The 22,179-nt window shown below is 41.8% G+C and overlaps 1 long non-coding RNA gene across 10 annotated transcripts in view; it reads right to left on the bottom strand.

Moving 5' to 3' along the window:
- LOC102556051 (uncharacterized) overlaps nt 1-22,179 on the bottom strand; it is a 77,037-nt gene that overhangs the window by 6,537 nt on the left and 48,321 nt on the right. For 2 of the 10 annotated variants that reach the window (XR_015673828.1, XR_015673824.1), the window contains exons 1-3: nt 5,429-5,551; nt 4,943-5,018; nt 3,336-3,419 (exon numbers count right to left, since the gene is read on the bottom strand). This is a non-coding gene — a long non-coding RNA (uncharacterized LOC102556051). Of the gene's footprint in view, nt 1-3,327; nt 3,422-4,942; nt 5,019-5,428; nt 5,552-17,720; nt 17,819-22,179 lie in introns of those variants that run through there. The other 8 variants (XR_015673823.1, XR_015673827.1, XR_015673825.1 and 5 more) reach the window with 6 other exon arrangements.

Here is a 22,179-nt window from a genome sequence, read left to right as displayed (position 1 = left end):
TTTGGACGTTGACAGAACATTGGCATTCTCTATAACTGACATTAAAAACAATCTTTGAGTAGGGACCTTGCACTTGGCTATAAAGAATACAAATGGGAGAGGGCAGAAGAGGGTTACACAAAGACAAGGAGGAAAGAACCGGAAGCAGGCCAGGCTGGGGCTGAGACCCTTTTCAGGCCACAGCTTGCCTGGGTTTTCACTAATCAATTGGTAGAGAGAGTAGAGTTAACATCAGAACTGTTGTTTTATTTGTAGCATGTTGGCGGTACTTAAGCTAACAGTTCTAATGTACTGCATATGGTTCTCATTCCAGCACAGAAAACAACACAAAATTTAATATTAGACATTTGTGTCCTAACGTTTCTTGGCCACTCCTACCCCAGGAAAATTTACACTGGCCAACTTCTTTCCCCAGCCCCACCTGTTCCTTGTGGCCTGCTACACCACCCACACAAACTCCCTCTGCTCGTCTCGTGTTCATCCAATCCCCTCCTACTCCTACCAAGGAGCTGCCAAGACCACTCCCAAATTCCACTGCTTTTTAAAGCGGTGAGGTAGGACTCTTCCTTGTCTCAATGTTTTCCGTGAAGCCTAGGAGAAAAGGCCACAGCAATCAAAGGGAAACAAAGCTGGAATGGCATTTTTTTCCCTAACCCAATAAGGAAGTCTTCCCTCAAAAGAGCCTTCCCTCTTACTGGCTCAGCAGTTCAAATGCTGGGCAGGTTTCTAACAGGAATGACATCTATTTAACAAGTTATTGTTTTAAATACTCTTTTAGAACAATGGTTCTCCATGTTGGCACATCATTCAATCCCGTGGGTAATACTTTAATAGTTCAGTCACTCTGGAAAGGGGAGTTTTAATGTTTTCCTTCAGTGACTATTTATCAGGAAATATATAGCCAGAGAATTTAAAATATCATAAGGATATACAAATAGTTAGTTGAAAATCAATGGCCCTAATGCCAACCATTTGAGGTATAAATGAAACTCTTGTTGAGTTTTGCTAGGGTGTCTTTTGGTAAAATAAACAAATAACCCTGCGCTTATCCCCTGCTTTTGTTATCTACTGCCAAGCGTCCACCTCAAGGGAGCTGGGATTTGACACATTTTATAGGGTTAGATGGAACAGATCAAAACTCTACAAAGCAACAGCACTACAGAATCTTATTATCAGAAAAGGCCTCAGCTGGGCTTTTGCTCCATTCAAGGTAAGAAGATCACTTTGAGTGCCCGTGGGCCAATAGTGTCAATGGTGTTTGACGGAAATCACATTTAAAAGTCATCGTTTTCTCACTACTACCCCAGGCCAACTTTTACATTTACCAGCAGTTCTCAACCTTCCTAAGGCTGAGACCCGTAAAAACAGTTTCTTGTGTCGTGGTGACCCCAACCATAAGATTATTTTAGTTGCTACTTCATAATTGTAATTTTGCTACAGTTATGACTGTGTTTTCTAATGGTCTTAGGTGACCCCTGTGAAAGGGTCCTTTCCCAAAGGGGTCACAAGCTTGAGATATTTTGTTATATTTGCCTTGTATAAGAACAAGTTCTATTTTTTCTTAATTTCTTAAATCCTCATTAAATGATATTGAAATATTTTAAAGTAGAAAAATGTTATATCTAGCTATAGTAAAACACTATGCATGAGATTACTCTGGCCGCTACAGTGTATAATAAGTATATCAAACTTAGGGAGGCAAAGTACAGAATGTCAGAGGAATCAGAGTGAACAAGGCGGCTTGACCTCCAAAGACCACAGTCATTGAAGAAGGAAAGCAAGGGTAGGAGCACTGACAAGCCTCCCCGCACCTTTTAACCTTTCCTCTTCGGGTGTTTTGTTGAAGAGCAAATGCCATGGTATAATGATTACATCAGTATCTCCAGAATAGAAAGAGAAAAAAAAATTGCACTTCAGAGTAACCAAGAGATCTCACATAAAGACCCAGAGAGGTGAAAGTCTTCTTTGCTCCCTCTCCCACACAATGGTTGGCTGATTGGGAACACCTAAACCACCAAGCCTGAAGTGAGCACTGTTGATTGGGGCCACCATCAGGAATGGTCTCAATCAGTAGAGATCCTTAGTGGGTTAAACCCATGAGTCACACAGACTCTCTCTGGCTATTGGAGGAGAAAGAATTCTCCATGGAGAGTTCTAATGTGATCTATATCATCCAAACTTTCATTTATAATTTCCATAATGCTATAAAATAGACCTACCAGGAAAAACACATTGGATAAGTTACAAAAAGGGAGAAAAAGGCTTACAGGAAAAACAGAGAGTAGATATGAACTGAATCATGATTCAGCATGACTCAGCTCTTGAAATTATCAAGCACAGTTGCTAAAATATGCATTTAAAAACATTTAAAATCATGGGTGAAAGGATGGAGAGTGTTGCTGGGGAACTCAAACCTATAAAGTTATCCAATTCCAAAAGATGATAATCAAAATGAAGATTTAACACGAGTTCCATCACAGAAGAAGACACAGCAGAAGGCAATGCCGGTGAGCCAGAAGAAAACACAGTAGAAAAACCTATCAGTTGATATGCAGAAGGATTTTAGAATAGTAAGAATGAAAACAAAACAAAACAAAAAGCAAAGGAGATACACAGAGAAGAGCACCATAAAAAGATATAATGGAGGTGTAATCAAGAAATTGAAAGAAATAATAAAACGGGGCAAAAGAAATATCTGAGAAAATATTTGCTAGCAATTCTCCAATGTTCTTGAAAGAGATCAAATCATAAAATTAAAAAGTCAATCACCCCAAACCAAAGACTGTAGAAAGGCTGGAGAAATGGAGCGACCATTCAGGAAGCTCTCTGCCCTTCCAGAGGACGGGAGTTTGTGCCCAGGACCCATGTCCTAAGGCTCACAACTGTCTGTGTCCAGATCCAGCGGGATCTATGTGCTCTTCTAGCCTCTAAGGCATGGGCACACACATGACACATACATGTACATGCGCACACACATACACACACACACACACACACACACAAACCCACAAATCTTTTTAGAAAAAGGAAATCACTGGCAAATACATTGTAATAAAACTACAAGTGAAAGGTGGGAAGGAACCCAGGAAAGAGAAACTGCCACACAGACATACAAGCAGAAGCTTTGAAACAGCAAAAAGGAAAAGGCACATGATGCCTTATCTTCAAAAAAAAAAAAGTTAAAATAATCTTCTTGGTGTAGAAATAACATAAGATAGAGTCTTAATGATACATTTTTAATATATTAAAAGAAACAACTTTTTAAAAGTTATGATGATATTAAGATCTTTAGGAAAACAACCAAGAAACTTGATCACTAGTACATACATACACACCAAAAGATGTATGAAAGGGATTTCTCCAGGCAGGGAAACCAATTCCAGGCGACAGATGGTAATACGAGAAGGATGCAGATAACTCTGAAAGGCAATAGCAATACATAAATCAATCGAAGTGAATGTGGACAAAAACCAAACGATCCTAGAGTCTTGGGCGATCTAAGTGGTATATTTAATATTAATGAAAAAATTAATACCAAAAATAAATGAGATAAACAGGGACCTTGTGTTGGAAAGTCTTTATATTGTCCAGGAAGCGGTAAAGGTGCTAATTGCTGTTATTCTTAAATAGTTCAAGAAGCTTTCTTGTAATCCCTAGTGTAACGATTTCAAAATGAAAAAACAGCAGAAAGACTAAAATAACAAGGAGCTAGACGATAAGAAAGAACAAAGTAGAAAACTCAAAATAATTCTAAAAGTACAAGAAGATACAGATTAAACAAGACAAATAGAAAAACAGAAATATGGGCAGGGAGAGGCAGATACATAGATACACAGACAGATATTTTTAGGGCAGCATGGGGAAATTTTTAATAAAATTATATTAATAATCACATTAAGTTATATGACTCGATACCCCAATTAACTGACAATGAATATAGCTAGGATGTAATTAATTCTGTTCACAAAAGACACACTTTATTCATAAGGACAGAAAAAAGATTGAAAGAAATGAATGAAAAGCAAAATATCCAATAGAAACCAAATAAATAGTCAGTCACATCAAATTCAGTATACTTTATAGGAAAAAACATTACTGATAAAACATAATTTCATATGAGCTAATGCCATATATATATATATATATATATATATATATATATATATATATGTACACACACATACACACACACACACACACACACAGGAATCTGGTAGATCTAAAAGTTGAAATAGACTCAACTCTGATAGTAAAACACAGGAAGAGTGGATTAAAAGATAAGTAATGACATAGAAGGATTCTAAGAACACATTCACACTCCTGCTGAAGAGCTGATGTACCTCACAATGGCCGAATGAAGGATCCTATCAAGTAAATCTATGATAGTGCCTAAACATGACTACATGTTGGTTTATGGAGATATCAGCACATTTCAAACAATTGAAACGACACACAGAAGAGGAAGGGAGAAAATCTTTCTGACCTTGGAAGGGAAACTCTGGAACATCAACCCTAGTCAAACACCTGACGCAGTCGTCTATCATGTGACCAGTTACTCTGCTCTCAGCTCTTCTATCCATTTATGCAACCCCACTCTGATTATGTGCGGCCCCTTTTAAACTTGTATTTACTTCTCTTGTAATTATCACCATGTAGCTTAGCTCTCATGTTTTAAGTGGCTCTCAGTCCCTTGTCCTGTTCATGTTTCTTGCAAGCTTTCTCATGGCGGATCATTATTTTATACAACCTTTTTCAGAAGCACCTGGGCACAAAATAGCCATGGAGGATTCAAGTTATCTCAAGCCTCTAAATGTTTTCTCTGCTCTTGGCCTTTTCTATGACTTCGCTCTCCACCCCTGCCATTCACCCAGCACCAAGTCTGTTGTAAAAGCATAGTAGTTTAGTGGGCACCATGTAGACTGTCAAATTATATAGGTCTCACCTTATGCTAACAATCTCTTATAGAAGATGTGGGAGAAGCATGGCCATTTTTATTCCCAAGGCATATGAGACGATTGCTGTGGAAGGAACCATAAGGTAAGTTCTGAGAAAGGAAAGAATTATTTCTACCTTGGTTAGTCCTGAAGGGCATTTCAAATACAGGGCATTTGAGATGGGCCTTAAGGATTATAGCAAGGCACTCTGGGTGGAGCAGAGACTTGGTGCACACTTTTTTTTTTGTCCTGGTGCATTGTTTCCTGAATAACCGGATAAGTAGGTTTCTACTGAAATAGGTTGACTTTTCCATAACCAGAGAAGACTGCTTGTTAAGATTCTGTAGCAGATGTTCCCCACAGAACAGAATCGCAAGGTAGTTGCAAGGTAAATTATGGGGCTCTAGGTAAACAATCTACCACTCAGCTACATCCTCAGCCCAGTTCCATGACTGGAAATCTACTACAGGATCGCTGTTACCAGAAGGTTTTACCTATCATGTGTTAGAAAGGCCTTCTTTCTGTTGGTCTCTCCAGCTCAGGGGAAGAAACAACTGGAGCATTTCTACTTTGGTGCCCTTTTCTGTTTTCTTCTTCCCTCTCAAAACGGAATAAATCTGTTACATTGGAAGAGGAAGAGAGAATGATAACCAATCCAAGTTAACTTTTAGGTTCATTTCAGCAAACATGGAAGGGCCAAGAATTCCTTGGCATTGCTATAACATAGTCACACCCGCCGTCGACACTGCGGACAGATGAGTCGAATGTCACAGTGGTGACAGCATTAATATTATAAGAAATAGCAAGTGACCCTGGAACTGCAATGAGGCAGGCCCTTGGGCCATCCTCAGACCTACTGAATCCAATACTCTGGCCAGAGCCCAGCCCCCTCCACATGGTTCTGATCAATGGTAACATCTGAGACCTGATGCAACCAATGGGCAACGGGCAGCCGGGGGTGTTCACACCCACAGGAAGGGCAGATATCTCTAAGCTCATCTGATTTCGCTCCTGAAAGGCATCGAAGCCATGTTGTCAGATGCTCCAATTTTATATAATTACTAATAAGCCTTGGGGCTCATTAAAATAATTCGCAAAAACAAACAAACAAAAGCCCCAAATAAGAAAAATCCCCAGTTCCCAAATAGAACCATGCTCAGCTTTTTACCATGCTTTGTAACTTTGCAATCTCTAGAGTATTGATGGCAACCTCCTGGAGAGTAATAGACTAGACTCAGCAAACATTAGTTTGAATTCGCACATCTTGTAGTATGTAGGTTACTTGAAAGCAAAATAGTTTAGCCTGGATTTCCTCCATTGTAACGTGAGCATGATGATGTTGCATGCTTCCACAGACCCTGGGAGAATAAGGAAGGGTAGCTCATTAAAGCGCTTGCTCCAGGGTTCTGACATCTAGCAATTGTTCCACAAACGGTCTCTGGGCATTACCCAGCTCAAGCACAGGACATCGTGAGTCATTGTGGGAAAGAATCAGAATGGGGAAGGGGGTAGGGAACTGGTTGGCTTCTCTAGGCTGAGATAAATGGTTCTACACATATGAATCCAGACAATGTGACTGTTTCATGCAGAGACTAGAACATTCTAACACTAGGAAAGAAGTTATTTTGGTGTCTGGACCACTAATAGAGGAATACCATGATCTTCAGGGCCCTTCTGGGCAATCTGTTCATCAAGGACAGAACCATTCTGAAGCAGAAGTCAGGTACCTGGTCAGCCTTACATCCCTGGGAGTAGGAATAAGAAAATTCTGTTCAAAGCACAAATGTAGGCACAGACAGGTGACCCAAGGCAGTGGCTCAGACCATCCATGGGCCATTGTGTATGTGAGCAAGTGGGGAGAAGAAGCAGGCAAGAGATAAGAAGTGATGTAACCTGGGAACCCAGCTGACACCCAAGGCTTACTTGGAGCCGAGCAGATGGCAAGTTTCTGGGTTGCTAAGATAAACACCAGGCCCCACCTCTGCAGGGACTGGAGTGGCTGATAGACTTCCCAGCTTCATCTCAGCTCCTAAACAGGAATGAGCCTGGAGATGGAAGGAAGTACAGGTTCCCACTGTAAGCTGCAAAATGGAGCTCCACTCAGAGGTCCGCTTGCTACACTGTCTGCATTGGCTCAGTGGGTAGGATACATCAAATGAGAAAGGGATGAAACAAATAACCCCTAAGACTGAAGCATTTATATTGGTCTGGAATAGCAAAAATTCAGCATCAGGACCACAGCTCCATCCTCTTATAGCCACAATAGCCATCACTAATGGACTAAAAAAATCTTCTGTTGATTCCCAACAAGTTGTTAGAATCTTCAAAATCCCTCTTCCTATACGTGTTCATCCCAGGGATGGTAGTTGTCACACAAAGCCCCAAGTCTGGCAGTCAGTCACTGGAGGGAAATAATGTGCTAAACAAGAAGGTCATAACTGAAATATTATGGGAAAATATTTGTTAGAAGTCAAGACCAAATTTTGGTGGGAGCAAGATTGATCAAATATGAAGCAACAGGGTCACAATGAGGCTTTCAGTCTAAGGTAATTGGAGAGTATTTCTAGTTTTGCTTTTCTGACGGCATTTTTCCAAGTCTATTCTCTCTTAGAAAACTGTCCCACTCCTCTCCTACTGGGCACAATCTCTATGGTGCACTTGTTTACATCCCGCTATGTTCAATGCTGTCCTGTAATAGCTTGGTGCGGTTTTTATCCACAAGTCAGTGAATCCTTTGTAAGCAAAGGGTTCTTGACCATTAGTATCATTAGGAATAGCACCATTTTTCAAAGTATAACATTTAACAAATAACTACCACTTAAGGAATTTGGAGGGATGAGTTGGTTCATGGAGAAAATATAGCAGGTGACTGAGGTTCTGGCAGAGCACAAGGGTAGAGTGTCAACCTACACTTCGACATGCTGCCACACCTTGGACAGCAATAGCTTATGGACATGGTGTCAGTGTGGGATGCTTTGAGACGATCCAGAGAGTATGTTGGAGACCATATTTGAGAAGTTCAGAAGATGAGCAAGGTGTAAGATACCCACAAATAACTAATAAGGACATGTAGAGCCCAAACAAATCAAGAAGAAAGCACACATACATATTTAGGGAAAGGACAAGGGACTGTTGAAATGAGGCAAGTCTCAGAAGTTGAAGGTAGTGCTCAAAGACATCTGAGCACAGACATAGCACTGGAGCCAAACAGAATGTCAATTAGTCCATAAGCCATACTTAGCCCGTGCGCATAAAAATAATCACCAAGAAATTATGAGATGCTATTTACTGATTGAGTGCCAACCATATGCCGAACATTATCTTGGACATCAAAAAACTCCACTGTTGAACTCAAAGACTGGAGAACCAGAGACTTAGCAAGTAATTATGGAATGGTGTGAGAAGTGTGGAGACAAGAGTATGTGTAGGACAGTATACATGCATATAGCAGGGTCTGCTTGAGCCTGAGAAGGGCAGGTAAGTGAAGTTGAAACTGTACATTTAGAATGATAGATTGAAGTAGCCATCTCTGTCCATTCACACGCCACATTTCCCAGGCTTCCTAGACAGAGCCCAGCAGAGATGGAGAAGCACATAGGTGTGGAGCGAGGCTCTCTGTGTTCCTTAGTCCACTTCCTCAGGCTTTAGCATGGAAAGGGGCCAAGAAAAACTTCAATCACTTCTCAACCTCTCAAACTTCTCTCAACTTAAAAAGATGATGGGGTTGTTTTTGTTCATGTTTCCCAATTCCTGCTCTGCTTCCCATTTTAAATTTTAATTTTTGTAACGTTAGTTTAAATTTCAGTTTAGAATAACCCACAAAGCAAAAACCTTACCATTATTCATTTTTAGTGTATGATTCAATGACAATAAATGGAGCATGCCTACAATCTTAGCACTTGGGAGTTAGAAGCAGGATGGATGTAGCCTGGGGTAGCAAGTTTGAGACCCCTTAGGCTCTACAGCAGTATTTATCCATTGTGCCCGTGCACACGGGGCGCGCGCGCGTGCACACACACACACACACACACACCCAGAGACTTGTGCAACCAACCCTCAGAACTTTTTATGTTCTAAGACTGAAACTCTATACCCATGAAGCAACATTCTGCCCTTCTTCCCTCCTCTAAGCCTGGCAGTTGCTATTCTACTGATGATTTCTATGAGGTTGACACTTCAACCTTCACCAAGTGGGAATATACAAGACTTATCTTTTTGTGATTTTTTTTCTACTTAACAGGTTTTCAAAGTTCGTTTATTTAGTAGCCCATGATCAAATTTCCTCTGAATATTCTACTGAATGTGTATTTCACATCTCGTTTACCCATTGATGGAAACCAATTGCTTCTACCTCTTGACTGTTATGACTAACACTGTTAGGATCAGGGGAAGGCGGCTATGTTCTTAAGACTCCACTTGCAATTACCTGGGATATGTACCCAGAAGTAGAAGTAAGAGGTCATTTTATGGGACTCAGACAGTGTTTTCCCCTTTCCATTTTGGTCTCCCATCCTTTTAAGAGAGAAGTCTATAATTTCTGATGCCAACAGAGCAGAGTAGACTTATGAAGCTTTGAAAGTCTCCTCACATCTACCTTCTGACCAGATTAAGAGCCCATCCTTCCACCTTGGGGAGAGGAGATCACCATCCTCATATGCTTATACCACAGCAGGTGAATAGAAACTCGTTAGAGCAAGTACATCACAAAATGAGGCCCAGGCACACAATTTACAATTTACTCACCCACACAACAGCATCTCACCTGCTGGACTGAACTGCCAGCCAATCTGGGGTCATGTTGGAAAGTCTGTCCATATACCTGGGCACTTTGCTCCATTTGGAATCCATTTTGGCCAGTGTGGTAACTTTAGCATGACCCCTGATTCCTGGGAGAAATCTGTTAGGTTCCTTTTGGAGACCCTTTTTGAAGATTCTCCATGGATAATCCCTATGTCCTCATGGCTGAAAGGCTCATGTCATGCCCTTGGCGTGCCAAGAGGGAAGTTCCCCTTTGACTTGAAGAGCAGACTAGAATCCTGTGGGTGTAGTTAGCTCCACTATCAGGGTGAGTGAGGCTCTTACCTGGAGGAAAGTGAATCTGAACTTAGGGGCACAATCTTTATGCAACCAGCACCAGCCTCCTGAAATATTCATCGTGAGAAAACATCTTTTTTAAATGGGACAAAATAAGGAACTGAATGTAAATGTTTAATCAGACTAATATATTCATTTGCACACAAGGCTTTCCAGCACAGTCCAGAGCTTGGAACCTTTTAGAAACCAAATATTTTCCAACATAATCTGGTAAAGACAAGAGGAAGGTGCAGGCTTTGATGTTCAGCATAGTTTACAGAAAATCTTGTAGCAAGCATGTCCAAAAACACTGCTTCCAGGGTTAGTGCACTGCCCTGTTAATACCACCACGTATTCCAAAATACTTGTTGTTGAGTCACAGTCCCTATCCTATGTGAGAAACTATTACATCCTGTACATTTTGTCTTAAATATCTTTAACAGAAAATTTTAAAAGGACAACCTATATTTTCCATGGTCCTCAGCCTCTGTCCGCTATGTCTTCTGATGACTGGAAACTATACAGAATGAGCTTGTCTGGGATAGTCCAAGGGTTAGTGAGAAGTTTTATACTGGGGATTCATATCTACCAGTCTTCAGGATGAGCTCCTGAAAGTGTCTGATAGAGCAGGATTTTCCTATATGAAGTGTAGTTTTCACATTTGAAGATGTTTAAAGACAGGCAATTTTCATTTACACATACTTAGCCCCTAAAATGTATCAAAGACAGTCATATATTTGGGCACTGTGGGAAAAGCTACTGGGCTGGAGTTTCCAAGAAAGCTCCCACTAGATTCCAGCTGGCGGCCTCCTAAGGGGATGTCGGCACATATTTCATGTGGCTTTCTCCTCTCTTGCAGACTGGACGTTAGGACTTTTGTCCCACCAAATCTGCTGAGATCAGTGGTATGGCTTGATGTCTCTCAGACATTCTGAAACTCAATATTTTTATTGTGTGTGTATGTTAGGGAGGTGGTCTATGGCAGGATCTCAACTCCCTAAAACTTTCTGATTTAGCTTGAGGAGAATGAGCTGGGAACTGTATCTGGTAGAGGGGAGCTACTGGAAGGCTACATACTTCTCTTTTTTATCCTCTTTTAGCATATGCTAAAACCCAAGTGAAAATACACCTAAAGTAGCTTTAAAATGTTGGGGTCACCAGGTCCCACAACATTCATTTGATAATTCCTGAGGCATGGGGGCTCATTTTATATTATTTTATTTTATGTTTTTTATGTTTGCTTGGTAAAAATTGTCGATTTGACATTAACCGTGCCTCTCTGTACCTTACATTTATTAACTCAAACCCTCTGCTCCAGGGCTATATCGAACCACCTGACTTGCTTAGCTTGCATTGTGGTAAGTGCTCTGGTGTATACATACAGACACCTTCATACTGGTCTCCATAGCTGTGTGTGGTCTGTTGTGGGGTCAATTCCATGCCCTGGTGTGTTTTTATGGCACCAGAAGGACCAACATCCTGAGTGCAGCCAATGCACTTTGGTGCACTACAAATTATTCAAACTATTTATAGGTCAGACAGGGGAATACAAGAACTAGCTAAGGGCATTTGTAAATACCCATTTCCTTCTTTTCTCAGTGAATCATAACCAACAAAGCATTTATTATAAATGTCTCTTTTCTTCATATAGAAAGGCACCCTCAGTTTTATCTTTCTCTCATTTTTTTCTTTGCATGTCTTATTTTCAGATTAGACTCAACTCTCAGAGCTAGTCTTTGCTCTGCCACTAATTTGCTGAATGGCCCCAAACTCTCAGGTCCCTGATTTTGTCTGTGATTACAGAATAATGTTCTTTTCCCAAACATATCCACATAGTAACCCCTAGAAACTTAAGTCGGGCATTACATGGTAAAATGGAACTGATATTGCAGATGCTTAGGGTTCGAGTCAGTTGTCATGGAGATGGGGAGATTGCCGGAATTACCCATGCGGGTCAGGTCCATGTCATGAAACAGGACTAGAGAAGAGGTCACCCTGTGACAGGATAAATGATCAACCAAGCTCTGTTGGTCCAGAAGATGAGGGGAGGGAAGGGTCACTGGACAAGGAAACAAAATATACTTCTGACTGCTTCTAGAGAGGACCAGAATACTTCTCATGCCTTCAGGTTTGCCTATTGAAACTAGAGACCGACTTCCACAGAAGTGTAAGATCTTTATGCTGCTGCAAATCACCTTGTAGTGATTTGTGACAACAGCAATAGAAGAGCAATAGAAGCACCTGTTTAAGATCATTATTAAAATAATAGTGGGTTTTTTTTTTAATGAAAAGTAACAAGGTAATGTAAGCAGCATAGACTGCGAGATAATCAGCAAACACCCATTGTTACAGCCCCGCATCCTTCCACTCTCAGAGTCAGGAGCGCTGGTCCACTGGTGACTGCTGCAAATCATCCCATGAGTGGGCCTGCCAGCCCTGCCACCCTCCCAGAGCCAGCTGACAGCAGGAGAAATCACAATGTTTTCAAATCCATTTGGTCAGGGCTGAATGACTGCCAGTTTTCTGAAGGGATTTTCATTTTTAAATTAAAGTGATAGATCTACCTGTCTGCATCTTTATGACTATGGGAGCTAGAGTCTGGTCCAAGAGCCAGCCTTACCTTCCCTATGTAGTCATTCCTGTTTTAATTTGTGTATTATAAGAACAGACCATGTGCATCTCAGCTCTAAAGCACTGTAAGACACATAAAGTCTGAAAGCTTTTAAGACTTGGGAAAGACAATAGTTCATCACATGGACACATTCAGCAAAGAGACAGCATTTCCAGGAGGGTGGAGTGTAGATACAACAGTCTCTGGGAACCTTCTTTCTTGGCTCTTTGCCTAACCACCAGGCTCTCCACCCACCCCCCCTTTCTTTCGAAGTTACCCCAGTATTCCAAGAAATTGCTCAATTCAAAGGGCATTCAAAACTTTAAGTCAAAATCTGTTTCCATGTGACTTAGGTATAATCCACAAAAGGACAAAGTCGTCAGAGAAGTAACTCATCTCTCTCGTGGGTTATGCAAAAAGGATGCTAATGAGACATTTATAATTGAGGCCACACAGGCATAAAAGTCAGAAAAGCTTTATTTATGGCCTGTACAGCTGTTGGAAGGTACCTGCCTCTCTCTGGGTGTTTGGGGATGATCATAGAGGCAGTTAACCTTACTGCTAGGCTGGCTTTTATCTGTGCTCCTCTAATCCCAATCACACCTCATGGCTCACACATGGGTCACAGGGTCTTTGGCATAGACCCTCAGAAGGAAAAGAACAGCATGGTTGATTCGCATTCAAATGAATCCAGCATTCACCTCACTGCGGGGTGGCAGAAGAGAGCTAGGGATCTGAAACTGGGAGGGTTGCAGGTTGATCCATGTGGTTTTTCCTTTTTGTCTTTTAGACAGGTCAACTGTTCCCGTGCCCTTCACACTATTAGTACATGCGTGTGCATGTTTGTGCGTATGAATATTCATGAGCATTTCAGAGAAGGGTGTGAATTTCACAAGGCATGTCTCTCTCCTTTGTTCCATTGAGAAGCAGCAAGATACAAGTTTTCATCCGATACTCTTCCCCAGCAGCCCCTTCAAAGTATCACGAGGAAGGGACTTCTCATTGCTCGTCCCAGTCCATAGAAATGCTATTTCCTTCCTGGCTTCCATGTCTGAGACCCACAGAGAAGGTGGGACAGAGCCAGTTGGATGAGCCAGAGATGGAGTCGGCAAAGGTGAGGAAAGAGTTTGGAAAGGAGCCATACCTGGAAGGAATAAGGAATGGTTTACAGCTGCACAGAGAAAAGAAAGGCTTCTGTGAAGAAGGCCGGCATACAGACCAGAGATGGTAACGTGCATGCTCATGCCCAGCCCCTTCTAGGTAACCAGCCCTTAGGAAAGAACTCATTGGTAGGAGTTCAGAGATACCGAGACATGATGATTGGGAAGGACTGACTCTGACTCTTTCCCAGACAATTCCTACATATTTTACATGGAATTTTCTCTCCATTTTTGTCATACTGTAACTCAAACTAGATATATGGAATGACCTAGAATTTCATCATAGCCCTTTCAACATTTCAGCCAGAGCATGAGTTCTATACTAAGGTGAATGTACATCACACAAGGGACCTGAAGATGTTTTTTACCAACACAGAGTGCTAGAATATTTTCCTGTCTCTATTTGGGGACAATGAAAAACCTGTAAGCTCAAAAGCTTGAGATTTCATAACCTAGAAACAAAATAAAATCTATTTTGGGGGTGGCATTCTGGAGGCAGGACTCTGCCTATCATTTACTCTGAACTTGCCCTGTTAAGGCAGACATGAAACCTAAAATACAGCTTAAAGTATGGAGTAGCTATCCACAAGTCTTTCTTAGTTACAGTGATCTATGTCAACTTTGAATTATTCACTTGTACTAAGAAGGATTAATACCCAAGACAATTTCACAGATAAAATTTCCTCTTCACGAAGACAGATGGCAAAATCTAAGAGTCAAAAAATTGATATTGTCCATTTTAGTGCTGATTATGGAAGGAGGGAGGGTGAAGAAGGAAAGACTAAGATAGGGAAAGGCTGCTAAAACATGGCAATGCTCAGAGAACTGTTGGATTCTCTTAAGGTTTGGTCTTGCTGTCTATTGTAATGCTAAGTGCAGGTCCCCAAGATCTGGAGTCTGCATGGAGACTTCCCCCAAGTTATTTCTGATTGGTAAATAAAGATGCCAACAGCTAATCGCTGGGCAGGAGAGACAAAGGAGGGGTTTAGGTTACCCAGGCTTGGGGTTGGAGGAGAGCCATGAGGAGAAGAAGGTATAATAGGAAGGAGAAGCCATCATAGGTTAGGTGAGCCATAAAAATGTGGCTCTGCGGACTGGCCAATTGGAGTTAAGAGCAGCCGAGATGAAACATAGTAAGTAATAACTTGGGGTTATCCATAGGAGAGTAGATTATAATACCACAGAAGGCTGATATCTACCCAGTTCTTGTCCTGTTTAAGGGATACTGTAAATATAAAGGGTGTGTATGTCTTTTATCCAGGAACTAAATGGTCAAAGGCAGGGTAGAAACTCTGGGACGGGATTAAAAATTTCTACAACACTATCAAGTAAAAGTAATATAAAGTCCCTCTATCCACTTTAGAGAGGCTGCACTCATATAATCAAGGCTTCAGAATCAGGTTATGGCTATGTCCCTATTGTGTGTCTTTAAAAATTACTTGATGCTGCTGCTGTTATCACAAAACTTACCCTGGAAAACAGCTCGAGGCCTGTCCAGGATTCAGTCCAGGAGCTGGGTTGGCCAATAGACCCGTTCCCTCTTTTCAACACTCACAGATCCAGTATTACAATTTTATCCAGATTTGCCTCCCTACGATGAAAATTGGAACATATTGGCCTGTAGCTTCCAAAATAAATATGAGTTTTGTTTCCTAGTATTTCCCGTCTCTACCAGGTTCATTCCGGGAGTTTGACTTTGAATAATATTAGACATGCGCAGAGCTGAATCTAACTGGGTACTATGGAAATGTTGAAAGAGATCAACTAAGTCTTAGTTCACTGGACAGTCCAGATTCATCCCACAGGAAATGTTCCTTGCATCACTGCTGTTCCAGTAAGAAGAAAGAAAGAAAGAAAGAAAGAAAGAAAGAAAGAAAGAAAGAAAGAAAGAAAGAAGAATATAAACTGTCTCAAACTAAAGGGTCAAGTGTTAGAAGAATTGACATGTAATATGAATTTTTAAAAATGTTGATTGATTGAGTAGGTGGATGAGCCAGATCTATTTTTTTAAGATATATGTTTGTTTTTATTTTAGCCTTACCTGATTGCATCTATTGCTTATTTGGGAAGGGACTCTAACTGCTAAAAGGAAATAATTTTACTTACTAAAAACCTAATTTTATTCCTTCTTGGACATAGCTAAGGCATGATCAGGACTAGAATCAAGCTTTCTTCTGCCAGAATCATGTGTTCACTAAGATTCACTAGTTCATCCAACTGTGATGTATATTCCTATTGTACCTACAAGCTCTATCTGTCACCCTTAAGGAAAGGAGTGATTTGAGAGAGAAGAGAGAACCAAGCCGTGTACATTTGGGAAATTATGAAAACCCTCAGAGTTGTGTTTGTTGAAGCCTCTATATAATGATTGATGCCTGATCTCTGCTCAAAATACACAAAGATGCATTTGGTAGAGGCCCTCAGAGGAAAACTGACTCTAGCATCTCATATTATAAATGAAGAGGTTGTTTTGGGGAACATCACGTTTTTTTTTTTCCAGCATTTTCCTGGGACGGGGTGGGGAGGTGGATTTAGTTTTGTCTCTTACAACAGGATTGGAATGACTCAAGAAGTCTGCAAACAGATATGCCTATATTGGACCCCCATGAACATTGCTGAGACTGTACTGAACAGAGCTCCAGAGAGAGTGAGGTAGGTGGTTAATGCTGAATTCCGTTTAGGGGTCACACAAAGGGCAATCTTTTGGCATCGATTGCTGCAGGAAAGTGACAGCTACAAAATTAGAATTCACTACTCCCTCGTGGGCTATTTTTAAGGGCCTCATAAAGAATGGTCCATAACTTAGGGACAAAGCTAGGATGAGAAATGTTCCTATTTTAAGACGTCTCCAAGCATTTGGTGATAGTTGTCCTTGATCGACTAGCCCTAGGTTCTGTATAAATTTCCTAACCAAAATCTTTGGCTCAGTGACACTGGAGCTGCCATCTTTTCTTTTCAGAGTCATATGTATCCTTCCCCTGGGACCTAGAGTTCACAGGCTGTTAACAAGAGTGGAAATGTCATTGAGAGGGTCCACAACGGAGTCAGTAGGAAGCTAATGATTAGCAAAGGGGGTCAGACCAGCCTGGGTTTGCTGCTCACAGTATCGCTTCTCTCTGCAGCCACCACTTCTGATGGTGACTTGGGAGGAACAGAACCTACATTTAAACAAGACTCTCCAGTGATTCTCCAGGCTTTTCCTGCTTCTGCTCCCAAAGGTGTCAGTTCCTTCGGCCTAGCCTAGAGGCAATGAGAGGCATGATGGTCAAGTGCAGCTGTGGCTGAAGAATGCTGGTCCACAGTGCAGGTGAGAGCATACCCTGGATCAAAGGGAGCACTGGGCAAATGGGCTTAACCTAAAGTTAAGTTCCCCTTTCTGTTTTGTTATGTTTTTTAAACATGAAGGAAGAATTTTGTTTTTCAGGAGAAAATAGCGGAGAAAAGGCATATCCAAGAAGAGTTGGGCAAAGAAGTAGAGAAAGATCACTACACACCAGCAGTTTGGACTCAGAATATACTGAGCAGGTCCCACATAGTAATGGCTTTCTAAGTATGTGCTGCCGTTGTTCATGGAGAACTTCAACTTGAATAGAGGAGCAGTATGCAATGATGTAACGCTATTCTTCATTTAATATTGCCAATATGTCTAGCCGTCAATAGTCACTATCCCATGCCTTCTTCATAGTCCTTTCCAGAAAGTATTATCACCCCTATTTGGTGAGGAAACCAAACCGTAGGTGAAATGATGTGTTCAAAACTAGACCTTCTTGGCTCTAAAACACTCCTCGGTTCTCACAAGGATGAAAACTATTACTCTAGGCTCTGGAAATGTGGATGGGTGGGGTGAGGAGAGAGGAGATTGAGAGTGGAGGGGATGGGAGGAAAGACAGTGATACACCCCAAATTCCAGGTCAAGTCACCTCAGCATATCCAGGTACTCACTCAAACTGCTTCCCAATTCTTCTCCTCAGGAATGGAGCAAAACTTGGCCATTCTGGCAAAGCTCATCACTGTTCAAGGGAGAGATCTTGCCTGTGGCTTCATACCCCAGGGCTGGGTTCCAGACAATCAGCCTCACAGCCAATTATATAGAGGGCTAGAAAGGCCAAGAATTAGCTAGGAGGGAATGCTGAGCCTAACACATTTTATTAGTGAACGGTTGGAATTAGAAGAGCATGTATATCAGATTGGCTAAGAAAACACTAGCAGTCGTTAGGATTGTGATATTGCAAAAGACTCTGAGGAAATGCAGCCTGATAAGACACAGTCAGGGTAGATTTCTGAGGACAGGCCTAACTAGAGAGAACTCATCTCTCCTCTCCTCTCTCCTCTCCTCCTCTCCTCCTCTCCTCCTCTCCTCCTCTCCTCCTCTCCTCCTCTCCTCCTCTCTCCCCTCCTCCCCTCCTCCCCTCCTCTCCCTCTCTCCCTTCCCTCTCCCTCCCCTCTCTCCCTTCCCTCTCCTCCTCCCTCTCCTCTCCCTCCCTCTCTCTCTCCCTCCCTGCCTTTCCCTCCCCCTCCCTCCCTGCCTTTCCCCCCCCCCCCCCTCTCCCTCTGTTTTTAGAGAAGAGAAAGCCTAAGCTTATTTTCACCAAAATTTCAAAAGAGCATTTGGGGTTGCACATTAAAGTTGCTCCCCCTAGGTAAGTAATCACAGAAGTGGGCAAAATACCTTAATGTGAAGACAAAATACTTCCAAAAGGAAAACAGGAAAAGAGTAATAGCAGGCAATGTCCATCAAGGGAAATGGAGCTGCTGCTTTGATTGGTTTCCCTTTATCAAATTATACGAGGAAACAAAGTGTTTAGATTTTGGGGTTTTGCATGGAGTAGGGTATTAATTTGTCAAAGAAAAGAAAAGAAACTGTAGCAAACTATTAAGAGTCTCATGGAGTAAAACATCTAAGCTTCCTCATTTCCAGTTCCTCCTCTGATGTCCAGCCATGACACTTTTGATGTGCCAACATTGTAGGCACAGAGAATCCAACAGACATGTGCCCTCCCCACCCCGGCATGTCCATGGGAGTGGAGGTGCCAAAGTTGTGTCCGTTGTGTTGTATAATTAAAGCACAAGAGCCCAGATCATAAATTTAACACAGTTCCTGGAACTCCCTCACAGCCCACCTTCCAGTGTTTGTCAGAAACAACACCTTCACCACCAGAGGCCACACGGTAAGGCTTCTGGGTGTCTTCTGCATCTAGGTTAGGATAAAGGGGTACTTAGTGGCCAGTCCTTGATCTAAGTATATTTATAGATCTTTGCCAGAGCAAAACATAAAGGTTCCTAAAAACAAGAATCACAACATATCTTTTGGTTCCCACATCTCTAAATTGACTCTGGGTTATAGTAGATGCTTTTTCTTGCAAAAGTCTTTGACTTAGTCATGGTTCTCATAAATGACAAGAGACAATGGTGACTGTCACAACAGTGCTTCAAGGTGTGTGAAAGGTTTCTACTGATGAAACAATTATAAACAACTCTGTGTTCATGACAGTGGAAACAGACAGCATGGATGTGAATGAAGGCTGCCCAGGGTACAGGAAATACATAGCACTTTAAAAAATTATTTAAAGGAATTTAGAGATGTATAAAGTGTCTAAGACTCTCATAGATTTATGCAGCACTAGAGGGATGCAGGTTTCTAAGAGAGACTGTGGAGACATCTGAAATGCATGATGCCGAACTGGGAAGTTGGATTTACAGTAGGTTGACTGAGACCTTGAACAAGGAACAATGTTCACGAGGCAGAGACAATTGTCTAGGAGTTAGAGCATGGTGTGTTAGGAAGCAGATGAGTGAGTTACACTTTGAGTAGATGGAGTGGAATTGATAAACTATGTTGAGAGTTAAGCCCTAAGTGGCCAGCATAGGCGAATACTGAATCCACCTTTGAAGAATTTATTATTGGGAAAAGAATGTAGATGTGATCTACTATCAATAGCAAAGCAGATGACAACACACAGCCTGTAAGACTAAAGCCAAGGCAAAAGCCTCTACAGACAGACCGTTTCCACCTAGCACTCAGCAAGCAATATAGGTCACTTGTGAGAACTCCTTTGTCTAAAGGTATGGTAATTGAACGTGTATCTTTTCTCTTTCCTCTCATCTCTGTTGTGCTCCTTGCACACACACACACACACACACACACACACACACACACACGCACCCACACCTGCACACGCACACACACATGCATGCACACAAACAGTGATAGACAGTGAAAAATAGACATGCCTTTGTTCTGTTCACACAGAGAGTTTTCTGGGCAGTTTTGATTCTGACAATCATTTGCATCATCCTTCAGAACAGCAAATCTACCCAGAATTCTCTTGTCTTGAAATTACTATTTACTTGCTGCTTGTCATTTTCTTGTGACTACTTTTGAATACTGAAAACTTCTTCTATGTGTCAGAAGTAACTCTGCCCTGAGATGCACATTACAGTCATGACTGGCAACCTCACCTAGATTCCAAGTGTGGGAGGTTTTTTTGAAAACTGTGGTGGCGATTCTTGGGTGTCAACTGGGCTACATGTGGAATTAACTAGAACCCAAGTGGCTGGCTACACCTGTGAGGTTTCTTGTATTTGTTTTACTTAATTAAATCATTTGAAGTGGAAAGACCGCCCCCCCCCCAATCTGTTTTTTTTGAGGTGGGAAGATCCACCTTTACCCTGGGCTACACTTGCTGGTGGCAGCCTCTGAAAAGGACATTGAAGAAGGCAGCTTTTGCTCTTTGCCTGCTTGACCTGGATCTCACAGGCAACTTCATTCCCACCTTATTTATCTCTAGCTATATAGACAATATGATGTCTCAGAAAGGGGTGAGCCCAAGAACCCACTCTTCTACTACAAGTTTCTTTTGGTTTTGATTTTTGTTTTTGTAACATTTTGGTGAGGAGTGGGAGTGAAATGATTGTTGTTTGAGCGCTTAAGCTGCCATGCAGAAGCAGCAGGAGTCCAAGTTTAGGAAGAGCTGCCTTTGCTCAGGCTTGCTAGATCTCCTGGAAAACTCCAAACGTAAATGTAGACATCTTTGGCTTTCTTTTAATGTTGGGATCTCAAATTCCATGCAACAGGACTTATGGATACACAAAGTATCTTCCATCATCAGGCTATGGGAAGCCACAGCTGGCCACCAGAAGATCACTATGTAAGTAGGTCACAGGGAGCTGTGTGTCCAAAGCATGTTGACAGGTGCTTGTAGCTATTGCAGAAAGCCTATGTGCACCTTGGAAGTGCATTTATGGGTGGGAACAAAGAAATACTGTGGTACTATTTTCCTTGTAGAGACTCGGGGCTCCTGAAAGGACTCGAAGACCTGTAATTTTACCTGGGTGGTCAAAGATCTCAGACAGTTTAGGCTCCGCCATATACCTTCAGACTTTGAGTGTCCACAGCCCAGGGAGCAACTGTTGTTAGATTACAGCTCAATTTCGAGGAATTTAAAAGTACCTGGGAGTTCCCTACATCCCAGAGAAGCATAGAAGACACCATTCCCTTACTGCTTAGAAGGGAGAAGCTGGCAGTAGGCCAACAGTGAAACCTGAGCACAGAAGGAAGGCTGTTCTGGGAGGCAGAAAGACACTGATAGGGTGGGGCCCACAGATAATTAAGGCACCAAAGATGAAGCCCAATAATAATAATGATGCTAATCACAGCTCCATTTATTGACCACTGGCTCTGAGCCAGATACTGTGAGAACAGTCTTCCAAGCATGATCTCATTTAATTCCTATAGAGGATCCAGAAGGATTAAGTAATTTGCACAAGGTCACCCAGTAAGTGAAAGAGCGCAGAAGCAGAGTCAAATGTGGCTGATTGCAAACCCAAGGGAAGGGCTGGTGGCCAGTGGGATTTAGGGAGACAGAGGTTTGACCAAGTGGCAGCTCCTAGTTTCCCCACCCAGGGAAAGCAGGCTATGCACTTTCATAGTCTTTTTTCCCCCACCACAGAAAGATCAACGGAACTTCAACTTCATGGCTGTTCGCTTCTTAAAACTCCCATGGTTTGTTGTCCTAAGAAAGTAACATTGGGTGAAACTTTTGAAAACCCAATTTTCTTGCCTGTTTCTGCAGACCTACGAGGCAGCATTTTATTATGTGTGGATCTACTGACATGATTCCAATCATAATAAAAGAGCCATGGACCATAGAATGACCTGATTTTTCTGAAAAGCTTTTGCTGATACAGTAACTGATTTTATTTTCCTATTAAAAGTGAAATTGAAAGACCCCTTTAGCAGGTGACTGCATGAACGACCACCTCCCAAGTCCTTCTCAACAGCCATATTGTTCAGAGAAAACAGAGCCCTCAATGACTGCGAATGAACCCAAAAGTCAGGCCTGGAGCCTAATGGCATATTAAATTATTTGACATTGTCAAGGTCACCACTCTTTGCCATGGA

Source organism: Rattus norvegicus, chromosome 2 (genome assembly GCF_021556685.1).
Source record: "Rattus norvegicus strain SHRSP/BbbUtx chromosome 2, alternate assembly SHRSP_T2T, whole genome shotgun sequence".
NCBI lineage: Eukaryota > Metazoa > Chordata > Mammalia > Rodentia > Muridae > Rattus > Rattus norvegicus.
This window is presented reverse-complemented; position numbering and strand designations above follow the sequence as displayed.